Raw genomic sequence first — 13,360 nt, forward strand, 5'->3', positions numbered from 1 at the left:
ACTATGTAATAACACAATAATCCAATACAGCATAAGGTATTCTAATAAACACACATTTCATGAATTGACTGTCACCAGGACGGATGTTTACGAATCCACAATGTCAGTATAAGCACCATCATTTTCGTGTAATTGAGGGTGAAATGTAAATACACAATTTCACTGAAACTTAAGGGGGTGACAAGACATTTGGACACCTCTGTACTTTGAATACAGCTAAGTATAAATATTTTAGTCGAACATTGCTACGACTGATATTGGATATTCGACACCTTTGCTGCTTTTAGAAAATTAAATCAAGGCATGCTTTAAACGTCACTAATATATTAACCATATTTTACATTTTTCTATTTTCAGGTAGGTGAACAAAATATGCTTATGAATGTAGCATATATTCAGGATACATTACTCTTATTTGTGTCTAAGTTCGCACGTATAATATGTCGCCAGAGTACAGGTAAGTGATATTCACTTTTTTATTATACCTAAAGCAGTGTGTGTAGATGAACTGTTAACTTTCTTATCGGAACATAATTATTACTAATGTCCTCTTATCCGAAGAAATGTAGTAGGAGGAGAGGGTGAAACAATCGGTTGCTATGGAGAAATCTTCGCGTGGTACTCAACCCCTGCCCGTATCCAAGGTACGCTTCATGTTTTTGTGTGCAATGACGTGTTAGCGGTAAACCGCACACACTGCCACTTTTGCCCGGTATTGTTTCATCTGATAATGTGTCATGTGCAATATTACTTCTCTAATTTACATATTATTAACTGGTTTTTGAAAAGTGTATTTCATCGTTGATAACATATTTCATGATGATGGACATTCCTTTTGGTCCTATTTCTCCCTCATTGTATTGGTGTTCATATTCTTGTTTCTGTTTTCACTAATCCATCTAGCTTAGGAGTTTCTCTCTCCATATCAATCATGCTTTGCAATCAATTTTACTTCTCCTACAACATGTTCAATAATACAATTCACATCCCGTTATTCCGTATCCACCGTCGCGATTAACCCGAAAGGTAGAAAATGGACGTAAACAAGACTGAAATAGAAAGAAAGCTACTCTTCTTTCATGCAGAGCATTTGTAAGATGTAATGCGTCGCGTATTTATGTACGAATGGATTCGAGGGTCATAAACTCTGACGAGTGGAATGAAACGACTGTAACATTCCAGCGCCATATTCTCTTTCTCGCAGGCGCCAAAATATTTGCGACCAGAGTAAACTGTGGAACATAACTTCTACGGTCGTAACATTTCGGCGCGAATCGTTCCAACGCGCCGTACAATAAAGATTTGCCCTAACGACATCTGCCGACTGAACCGCTGCCAGCGAGTCGACAATATTTGCAAAGGTTACCCTAGCTGTTGGAACGAGCCTATCTACATCCGTACTAGTCATGTGCTGTACTACTACATGCGTTCTCTAGGCGTGTTTCACCTACGTCACAACCAGTTGCTACTTTCATGTATCACGATCCATAAATACTGCATATACTATTTTAGCCTATAACAAATTTCAACTCCTGTAAGCAAAACTTTTTCTCAGAGGAAGGCACAAAATCCAATGTCTCCCTCAACCAATGCAATTTTTCCATATCCCGAAGATCTGTCCTGCACTTTCTTGATTGCAGTATTGTATTCGTAACATGTTCTGGCTTCTAGTGTCTGCAAATTTCCTGACTGTATTGTTGGGTTGAATAGAACAGAATAATTGCAATTTTTTTTTAGCACTGCGGACAAATTAATATTTTTGTACTTTTAAATTCATATTTACTATATTTGTAACATTTTTATCTTAAAAGTTTCCTTTGTGGAGGCGTTGATGAGAGAAAGAGGAGTGTTTGTTTACTATCATTGGACCGAGGAAAATGCAGGAACAGAAACACTTGTGACCCAATTCCTTCTGGTATTTACGATCACTTTCTTTCGTTCTCCGGACTTTATGCGTCTCAGAGGTCGGCCTCTGCTACCTAAAATTCGTACATCACGTTTGCTTTCGGGGCACTAATGGTCCGCGGAGAAATATACTCGCTTTTCGTGTCGACTGTTGAAATGTTACAAGGCGCCATTGTTGGAAATAAACCTTGGTGGGACGCCTTGTGCTAATAAAGTTCTTTCACCGTGTCTGTTCACTTTTGAGATCTGCGGATCCGCCATAACCGCAACTTCAACCCTAAATGTGTTTGTATTGTCGTAGTATTTATGTTATAGTTTCATGTTATTATCGTTAGGTCCTCCTTCCTTGGCCGTGCGGTCTAAGGCGCTGTGCTTTGGACTCCGACAGCATGGGTTCGAGTCCGCCTGGGTTCAGTCTCTGGGTTTTCGGCCTGTGGCAACCCACCATCGTGAGGAAATTGGGGAGCTACAGGTGAGTAGCGTCACCCGGTCTGGGAAATCTACTAGAACGGCTGAGGGTTCGACGTGCTGACCCCACGTCGCCCCTTTACTGGTTGAAGATCTCCGCACCTCTAGGTAGGATTGTGGGAGGGAGACTTGCAGTCGGGAGATAGGCCTAGGCCCTTCCAGGGCTGTCTAGCCACGGGTTATTATTATTTATTGTATTATCGTTAGTAGTTGTCGATCTAGTCTATGGAAGAAAGTGTGATTTCGTCACATCCACCGCACTTGTAGTCAGTGGTGGATTTAGCTTTGTGTTCTGGGTGTCGAAGATTTGGATTTGTGAATTTAAATCCTTGCGAACTGTCCGTGGAGCCACATTCATCTTAAATTTAATATTACAGTAATAAGAACTCTTGTCTCTTCAGTGGCTGAAATTCTTTATTTTGCTCACCGTTTCGACGTACTGAACATGATTCTTTTCAAGAGCCAAGAATCCTATAATCACTTACAAAAGAGAAAACCCAACAATATTGTAACAAAGTACGAACGCATACTATCTTGGACTTTTCCACATAAAAGGCAACAATATTGCAGCAAGTATAAGATGTGTTTTTACTTTAATTGTTTAATCACACATTTTACCTCGTTAGTCCCTTCGAATACATACTAGTTGAACAATAAAAACAAGTTTTATGTTTTTTTTTGTGCCTTGAAAGGAACATCAGTTTCCAGGGAATGTCAACGAATCAGTTCGACCCCCACCTCCCAACGACCATGAGAATAACAACATTATTGATTGATTGAATTGCTTTATTTTACATCGCTCTTCTGCAACTTTTGGCTAATCGCGAAGGAATGTAAGGTGATACGATAAAGTGGATAAAGAGACAATCACACACGTATATGGGCAATCCAACAGAAGATTATACTGGCTGTAAGTTCAAACGCCAGAGCCTCGCAAGTGTTCAAAATGCAGTCCAGAGTGTACTACGTGGAAGAGAGGTTGACATTTTGGTAGGTACCTTCTGAAAAGGTCACCCCTTACACCCCAGTTTTTATCTGCTCTTTACAAAACTTTCTGGCGACACCTATGTTTTTGAGGAAGCACGATATTTACACGGTGAGGAAGAGACTTGCCGAGAAATGAGGAAAGACAGTGAATTAGTGCGCATGGCAGGTCTACCTGGAACCTTTTCCATAGAATATAGAGTCGCAAGGAAGAGATACCGAGGGCGCTGTCATCGCTTGTGAGGTCGCACGACATGAAATATCGCCGGAGCAGCACGTGGGCCTCGGAGGATCAGAGCCATGCGGCGGGGCTGGTTCGGTTGCCAGCCGCGGAAACTGAAATATGTTCTCTCTGGCTTCTGCAAACATCAACAAACGCGCTGTGGGAGGACCTCTTCGGCGAGGAAGCTGCACTCGCGCTGCCATTGTGTGGAGGAGCGGTCGCCATGACGGAAGTCGGGATGGAGATCTTTCGCTGGAGCCACCAGGTAAGTGCTCTGGAGGACCTTTTTGTCCAGGTGATTCTTCGTTCTCCAGACAAGGACACTGTGAAGTCAAGGCAAGAGAACTGACTGAACTAAAAGCAGTGAAGTGCTGGACTCCGTAACTACAGGCTTTGGAAGTAACAAGTGTAACTCAATTAATGCAATATACATCCAGGACAGAGAATATTATATCCATTGAAATCGCTGGGATAATTTCTAAACATATCGAACGCTTCCAAATAGTATTTTTCCAGCGTTTTGCCAAACCTAGAGAAGTAATAGTTTTGGCATACGCTCAAGACTTGTAGGGACATCCCCCCACAACAAAAAAGGGGCATTCACTAAGACAGGACCCGGAATCGAACCCAGAATCCTTGTTGGCGAGATTGTTTACTCAATGCACTCTTGGTTTCTCGTATTTCTATTCATTTATCTTAGTCTTGCTAATTTACATTACCTACTATTTCTTTATTTTTCTTCATTGTAACTTTTGCGACTGATTTTCCCTCCCTTCAGTATACTTTCTAGCATGGTTCGGCTGTCTGTCATTGTTAGTTTATTTCCGTATTAGAAGCAAAAACTTCCAGCTTTACTGCAAACTAACCAGGGCTCATTTTCTGGAAACCAATATTTGTTGACGTTCATCAATACGCCAAAACGACTTCTCTTGTTTTGTAAAAACAACGCTGCGAAAAGACTATTCTGAAGCGCTGGGCCGTATTTAGAGCTTTCTGCGAATATAATTTCATTTCTCCTGGATGTGTATTGCATTAATTTGCGCTACGCTTTGAAACAAAGTAAGTAGTTTGTGGAAGATCAATGTTTGCGACTACAATAAGTGCCGTGAATTCAAAGGTTTGAAGCTGAGAGTGCCATGGCTGCTGGATTGATCTCATGACAGCATTCAAGCAAGATCGGCACCGACTTGCAAGTCATGTGCAGCACGAAATGGATTTAGGAACAGTGATCTCACGAAAGAAGTGAAAGTGATATTTTAGTGGACTTATATAATCTTGATCAGCAACACTGGCAGTCCGGAATTTTGCCAGTAGGCTGCATGTACCCAAGTAGTGATCATAACACCGGCACGAAAAATGATACTTTTACTCTGGTACTTGTGACAGGATTTATGGTTACACCTGGCTACACTGGTTTCATTCCCCTTGTCCCATCACAACTGACTTGGTGTCGATCATAAATTAAAATTTTATATGAATCAATTTGCTCTTTACCCACATTACATTGCGGATAAAGGCCACTTTTTACACGTTTTTCAACCCTTTGGCAAAATTGAATTGTAGAACAATAAAAATACAATGATAGCAATTATTATTGTAAACTAATAATAGTCTAGTACTTATATTGTCAATTTTTTATTATTTCCTTGGGCAGACTCTTCTATACGAATCACCAGATGAGTGATTATTTTTCTGCATATTTGACATTCCATAGAGTTAATATACTGAAAATGAATAGTTATTCCATTTTGTTATTGACTTTTACATACATTTCGTTCAAGAAACATCTTTGAATATTAGGCGGAAATTTTAACAAAAATAGATTATACGTTGTGTGACCTATCAAATGAAAGATATAATTTCTTGAATTCCGAAAACTCATAGCACCATTTTTTCTTGGGATTAAGTGGTATAGTGGGATGCACAAGTATTGCTCGGTAAATTGTCCACGACTATTTTCATTCATTTTTCTCTTACATCATAGGTTTGACTTTTTGTTTCAATTCTCGGAGCTCTCATCTGGTAAAGCAAGTAGGCGGTGGACAAATTGCTTGGTAATACTTTTGGATCCCACTATACACTATGAAAACATGGCAATCTGACCTGGTGCATGCATTTTACACTCAATTTTAATTGTTAGTTTGGTTATTCTTTTAGAATATTAATTATGTGAGGTTTACGTCCGTTATCGGCTATAAAAATATTTTTTGTTTCTTTTCTTTGATTTGAGATGAATTATGCCAATTTTCATAGAATAGCGTCTGAGAGGTTCGTTTCCCGCAAGGCTCGTATCCCGAATGCAAAATGATAATTGAAGTTTGATTATATTAAGGGTACCTAATTGTGTATCTGCAATGTAAGTGATTTTATAGTCTGACGTGCTAGTGTGCAAGGATGTCTTAAGAGGCTTGTTCCACGAGCACAGACTCGCTTCCCCGGATTCCTGCAGGATGCCGCGGTTTCTATTTTAACTCTACGCTAAGCACGTTTTGTGGCGAGAACAACTCGTTTCTAAGCTCCGTCGATTTACCACTTGTCAGCCATCCCCTCCTACAATCTCAAGATTCCTTCTCTTCTCCAGGGGAGATCAACAGATACACAAACAATTCCTTCCACCGAATGAACAGGATGGGGAAAAGACCGGAAAAAGTATATGACATGACATCCTGAATATTTTGTACGTTTCCAATAATCAGGTTTCTCGCCAGAACTTACTTTCTAGACTCGCACTTAATTTTGACCGTTCCTTTGATAGTTATATCAAGTTTTTACTTAAAATACATGTTCTAAACTGTAATTTTTCTGAGCACGATGCAAGTTGGATAAATATTAAAATAAACCCCAATGTGTTGGCTATAAAGTGCAAACTTTAAATTTGTATAACCTAAATGGCATATCTGCAATAACTTATTTTGCGAACCCTTTCAAATGGGCCTTTTTAGAAACACCTGTTACAAATAAGGCCCATACCTGATGCCCAATAAGGCCCATCCGTTAATATTTAATGAAAGAGGACAGTTTGCTAATGTACAGGGCTAGCATAAATGATTCATTTGTTTTGAAATGGCTATATTTTCAAAAGTATTACACGTACACACATGAAAGATATATGAAAAGAACCACAAACTCACCAAGTACACCCTCTGCAAATGTTCGATATGTGCCCCTTTGGTTACACGACACACATCCAGACGATACTCGAGCTCATTCCATACATTTTGTAGCATAGTCCTGTCAATGGTCTGCACTGCAGCACTGATGCGTTCTTTGAGTTCGACTAAGGATTGTGGTTCATTGTTTAGGTAGTCACGAACTGGAATGTTCCAATGAGGGGGTGCCCCGTCTTGTTGGAAGACAAAATCCCTGAAGTCAGCACTGAGTTGCGGGAACAACCACAACTGCAACATATCCAGGTAACATTTACCGGTCACAGTTTGCTCAGCGATACCACCGCAAAATGCTTTGTTTACATGGCGGTTCTTTTCCATACTCTCTTCTGAATGCGCGTTGCACAGCTATAACAGACGAACATCTGGCATATTGAAGCACACACATAACTCTAATTTTACAATCTTTAACTCTTTTCTTGCTTTCCCTCCATTTTTGACAGATCCTAACTTCGTACTGGCACACTGCCACACCCGATCGGAAAGATAATGATATCGTGCTGCCACCTGGAATACACAATACACAATTCAAACACAATACAAACTTGGTGAGTTTGTGGTTATTTTCACATATTTTTCATGTGTGTACGTGTAATACTTTTGAAAATATAGCCTTTTCAAAACGAATGAATCATTTATGCTAGCCCTGTATTACTAATAAACAAAAAGACAGCAGCTTGGCGTGAAACAACATAAGAAAATATAAAATTTCCATCTTTTATCTAAACAGAAATAATGAGCTTTATTATGAGCCGGGTCTTAATTGATAGTCACAGACACTTTTGGGTTGTAATTATCTAAAGTACTGAGTAATGCCTTTCTAGTATGTATGTGTAGGGTTTTCTGCAAATGGTTAAAATCGGATATATGTAGTTTGACGAAATTATTATGAGCGGCATAGGTTTAAGTCCTTTATCCACAGATACGTTAATCGGGATTGGGCCAAGAATTTCAAGTCGGATCCGAACCACTTTGTGCCTCCACCGAGTATCGAACCTGGGACCCCTTGATTACAAGGCGACAACTTTACTTCTACGCCTCTTCGATATGTATGTATTCCCAGTATTTTTGTCGCATTAAAAATATTTTGTTGTAATATTTTATTTGCTCATGGACTCTATGTGTAGAGCCTATGAGCAAATTAGAGCATATAAAAATATGTTAACAATGTTCTATTAAAATATCATTGTACGAGTAACGGTTTTTTGTGTACCGTAATAATTGTATTTTGAATAAAACAAAAACAAATTTACTAAGGAAGGATGCAAAAAAGGCTAAGAGAGATAAATTATTACATTAACTTAGAATCCGCCCCTATAAGTCTATTCAAATATTGGGATATTTGACAACGAATATCATCTAGAATATAGTAGCAGGGAGAAAGTTCCAACATTCATTGTTAAGATTCATCCTTTCTAATCAATTTCCCGCAAAGTTGGTTCAAATGTGTCAAATGGTTTTCGAGAAATCGTGTTTCAAAGGAGCACCTGTTTTTCACTCGCCGCGCTGCCTTTGATAGGGAGTCTCAGCCAGGGGCGATTCCTTCATGTAGGAAGTGAGGAACTTCCTACAGTTCATTTATACTTATTTCCAGTTCTCTATTTTGTAAGAGTTCAATGAGCGTTGTAAAATTATGAGCGTAATGTAGGTTCGCTACTCAACTGTCAAGAGTCAATATGCTATCAGGGGTGTAAGGAGTGCTCCTCACGTAGTACACCCTGGACTGCAGACTGACGAGGCTCTGGCGACTGGCCCCATGGCCAGTATAATTCTGTGTCGTTCTGTGTTTTGCCCTTATTTGTGCTGAGCGCCATTTTTAGCCTCAGCTTTTAACTCTTTGCGGCTCAGGAGTTGGATAAATTTCCCGACCCTTCCTGCGCGGAGAAGGTTCGAAATTTTTTTTTTACATTAACACTTTTAATATCTTTTATTTTGACATAAGAATACATATTTTCATAATATTTCTTAAATTCTATTGTAATTGTAATTTTAATTTGAAAAAAACTGGTGGTTATCAGCACTAACCACCACGCAAATGTAACATGTTTTTTTATGCAACATATGTGAATGAAAATTGTGAAATACAAAGGTTTTCTTTACCTAAATTCAACTTCAATTTCGGTGAAAGGTTTGGAAACAGTCTTTATCCTTCCGCAAACAAAGGGGCACATTACAAACACTGCACATCCATATTGTGCGGACTGGATTGCTCTTCGTGCTACACTTAGCACATCTTCTTGATGTGGACCTCTTAGGTTGATGGCTTGCACTCTGGTTCCTAATACTCGGCATGACACTAGGTTTGTGGCGCTTTATTTCTACACTTCTGTTTGGGGGAGTGTGTGGAGTTGCTATTCTTTTGGAGAGCAAACCTATATATACATCCCTCCTAAATTCCTTGTTAGTGAACTTCTCACCTTCAATTTGATTGTGAATAATAAAAGCATTTGTTAGAGCTGCATCAAGAAAGTGAAAAAATAATCTCAAGTACCATTTCTTACTTTTGCGGTCAATCTGGTAATCATTCTTCAGTCGATCAAAATTATCGACAAAATTCATATTTTCATTGTACTCCTTCACAATCTTTGGGCAGGGCACATCTGAAATAGTACCATCTTTTGCCTTCCTACTGATGGTTATTGTATCATTGGGATTGTGGAAATTAGACAAAAAGTTCACTGCTCGTTTATCCTTCCATCTTATCATTGTTATGTCATCATCGGACTGTTGCCAATCATATTCTCCTCTCTTTAGTTCCTTCTCCGCTTTGAGACTAGGTAGGAACTTCCGTGCAGGATTCACTGTCCCACATGCAAAAATATTTTTGGCTTTTAGAGTTAGCAGCAGCTCATAGCTATTGAAGTAGTTGTCTACAAATAGAACATGGTTTTTATCAATAAAATCATGACAGAGACTGAGAACAACTCGGGAAGCCAACCCTTTCTCACCTTGATCGCTTGTTTTCCCAGTATAGATTTCGAACCTGTGGTTATATCCAGACGAGTCACAGAGCATCCATATCTTGAAACCTCTTTTGATTGGCTTATCCCTCATGAATTGTTTCATACTAGATCTTCCTTTGAATTTTACCATCGATTCATCGACGACAAGTTTCTGATAAGCTTTGTAGTTTTGCGCGAAAGAGTGTGCCAGATTGTTCAGAAATGGTCGGAGTTTATATAATCTATCAAATTGTGGATCACGACGCTCTGGTTGAACAGCATTGTTGTTGAAATGTATGTGACCCAACAGCCAACCAAACCTTTTTACACTCATTAGTTTTGAAATATAATAGTCATGCCAGTCTGGTTTTGATGACCAATAATCTCTGTAACTTGACATTCGTTTGAGACCCATAAAAATGTTCATTCCTATAAATACTCGAATTTCATCCATGTCTGTCGGTTGGAAGGGCTTACCTTGTTGTGTAGCATATAAGTTCGTGTGAAACACAATATGATTGAGCAGCTCATCATTGAAAAAGAGTGAAAAAATTGCAAGAGGGCTCTTATCTTGCAGTTCCTTCACAGCATCAGTCGGTCCCACCCTACTTGAGAAATGTGGCACTGGAGTTGTTTGATGAGATGTCTGATCCCAGATTGGTGACCTTGTTACATGAACCAATGGCACAATTGGAGTACTCACTGTGACCTCATTGGAACCATCCTGTTGTCTGACGCTCATTGATGCACTAACACAACCTGTGGCACTTTGTGTTGATGTCGAAGGTCCTTCGTTAGTAGGAATATTGCACCCAAGAAATTCATCATCAGAGGACGTTTCTGCAATGCACATTCCTTCTGCACTTATTTCTGGGTGAAAAGTGGGATCTGCATCTGAATCATCACTACTGAAGTCCAAATCGGAGCCTGAGGGTATGTCCTCAGCATTAAAAAAGTCTCGAATATCCTGATCAGTCAGCCTCTCCATGATTCTAGGAAATATGTAAACTTTACACAGAGTTCCGAAAGCAACCAAATCTGCGCGGTGGTCAGCAACACTAACCACCTACATATGAAGAGTTCCTTTGTGAACGACCGCACAAACACCTCCACTTCTTGGCACAGACGTAGCCACGGTAATGGGGAAATATAAAAGCACAGTGGATTCGGCAGGAAACGAAAAAGAACTACCATTACAACACTTAGTCATTAACAATCACTGTTTACAACAACATTCAACAAAAGCGGCACCATAAAGGAGACTGGAGTAAACATAAGAAACAACAATCCCCAAAATCTCATTTCAGACAAAAGGCGATACACCTCAAAGCGAAACATTCGAGTTAAAATACCACACAAAACGAAAATTTGCATTTCAAGTGGTGGTCAGTGACACTAACCACCGAGCCGAAAAGGACAATCTTGAGGTGGTTACCATTGGTAACCACTGCGCCGCAAAGGAAAGGAAATTTCCAAGGTAAGGAAATTTTAGTTTTCAGACACGCTTTTATTTTTGTTATGATAAGGGGCTGGACCCCGTATAGTGTGACGGGTGCAAAATAGCCTCAGTGCTGACGCACCCAAAATCAAATAATTCAAATTTAATATGCTATCACTCGCTCGCTCCGATCTGCTGCCCAAAGACGACCGTCTTTGCCTGCAACTGAGTGGCTGAGGAAGCTTTCTCGTCATCCAACAGGCAGATGGGTGAGGGGTAGTGCAAAGGTGGGAGGGGGTTGCCAAGTTATAAGGTCCGCGAGGAACCTCTCCTGGCTTCCTAAATCAGTGGTGCCAACCCTAGCACAATGGTTCTAAACCTAGCAAAATTTGAACTTGGTTCACACCTAACACTCTGTGTTTGGCATAATCCAAATGAAGATATTTTGAGGAAATATTTTTATTTTTGTTATAAATCTCCAGATCTTGTTTGTACTTTTTAAGCGGACTTGTTTCCAACAAACGGAAGTATGCCGACCAAGGGACAAGCTTTTACAGTCCCTGGTACATCCTCTAATTTTAATCTTTTCTTTTTCCTATCCAATTTAACAAGTGAGGAACATTTTATGAAAGGAAATCGTTAGAAAGTCACAAATAAAAACAAACAGACGCCGTTACTAGTCTTCGAACTTTTTTCAACTTTTTTCCAGCACTATACTGAACCCATTTAAAGGGTCGAAATTCCTAATATTGCTTAACTATAATAAATAATCAATAACGCAGTTCACAACTCCAAAATAGCTGCATAAATTGAACTTAAAACTACTACAACCATCAGAAAATTATAAATTTAAAATAATTGTATAATAATAATAAGACACCAGCATAATTTTATCGTATTTAGCGTAATTTAAGAGTTGAAAGAGTACTTTTTTCTTATCAGGAGGTTGGAATTGGCAAAACTGTACTCATTTCACACACGACAGACGGGGAGAGCCATCGAAAATTTTCCTCTGTCTGTTTATCATAACTTCTACACCCAAAATAATCCACTAGTCGCCACTGGTCTTAGCCGGGTTCGACTTCCATGGAATTTGAGTCCCTTTATGTAACCTTTCTGTGCATATAACGAACTTTAAAAAAACTTTGGCAAACACTCGTTATGAAAACCTGCACAAGTAATCAGTGGTGACAACCTTACGATTAATTTTCCAGAATATATATATCATAGTGGTTCTTCGGTACAAGAAGATATCATTGAAAATTCCATTTCCGAGACAGGACCAAGAGCTAACTGGATCTGAAGGAACAAGTGTTCGACTCTTGATTGGAGTCATTCGACGCGCTTGGGTTCCCATAACAAGGCTAATCAGGGAACCAGACGTCTCGTTAGATGATTTAGAGCCGCGGCTACCGTTCAATTATCCGCCAGCGTCTTTGGGAATGGCTTCTCTTAATTGTTTCAGGTAAAATTAGACTCTCACAAAGGAACGTGCAGCGTCGATTGTCGCGTCTGCGGCAGGTGGGAGCGTCATCCTTCATCGCCCGTGGGAGGCAGGGAAATGCCGGCGGGGGGCTATTTCTGGACGCCTCCACCTCGTGTTGCAATGATGGCGACTGAAAATGCAACCAGGGACCTTCACCCGGTTCTGGGAAAAGCAGGACCTGCGATTCTGCAACGTCAGGAGCCGAGGTCCAATGCCGTCTCTTCGTGCCCTTGGCAAGGAATATCCAGTTGGCATTATCTTCCTTGGTTTTCCAATATTTTATCGCTTGCTGTGGCCTTCCAAGAGTTACGTTCACAGTAATGTCTCTCAGTATCCCCTACCTTCTGTTAATATCTCTCGCGCCTCGCTAAATAATTCTCTTACGCTCTTTTTCTTTTGTTTACACTCTCTTTCTCTCACTTCCTATCTCTATCTCACTTTCAATCTCAACTCACCCTCTCTTTCAGGAACACTTACAAAGTTGCCGTGACCGAAAGCGCAACGTTACCTTCTTTCCCGTCAACTTCACATACCATTGAAGTCGTTCGAGTCGAAAGGCTGCCGAGTAGTACAGTTGCGACTTTTCCCGCCAGTTGTCAGTCCAGTCCGCGCTCTGGGTGGGACGCAGGCGCATAATACGAAGCTGAAGGTAAACATCATAATGCTTTCCACCTTTTTACTACTTAAACTGATGCGATTTCTTCTTTTCTAAATACAGTTTTATCCATAAAATGTCCCAATAGTACA

The 13,360-nt window shown here is 40.0% G+C and overlaps 1 protein-coding gene across 9 annotated transcripts in view; it reads left to right on the top strand.

Moving 5' to 3' along the window:
* tmod (tropomodulin) overlaps positions 1 to 13,360 on the top strand; it is a 132,994-nt gene that overhangs the window by 13,213 nt on the left and 106,421 nt on the right. The window contains exon 1 of one of the 9 annotated variants that reach the window (XR_014440675.1): positions 3,733 to 3,845. The exons of the other annotated variants lie outside the window; for them this stretch is intronic. The gene's annotated coding sequence lies outside the window, so the exon portion shown is untranslated. Of the gene's footprint in view, positions 1 to 3,732; positions 3,846 to 13,360 lie in introns of those variants that run through there. 9 annotated transcript variants of the gene reach the window in all.

This window comes from Lepisma saccharinum, chromosome 24 (assembly GCF_977018435.1).
Source record: "Lepisma saccharinum chromosome 24, izLepSacc3.1, whole genome shotgun sequence".
NCBI lineage: Eukaryota > Metazoa > Arthropoda > Insecta > Zygentoma > Lepismatidae > Lepisma > Lepisma saccharinum.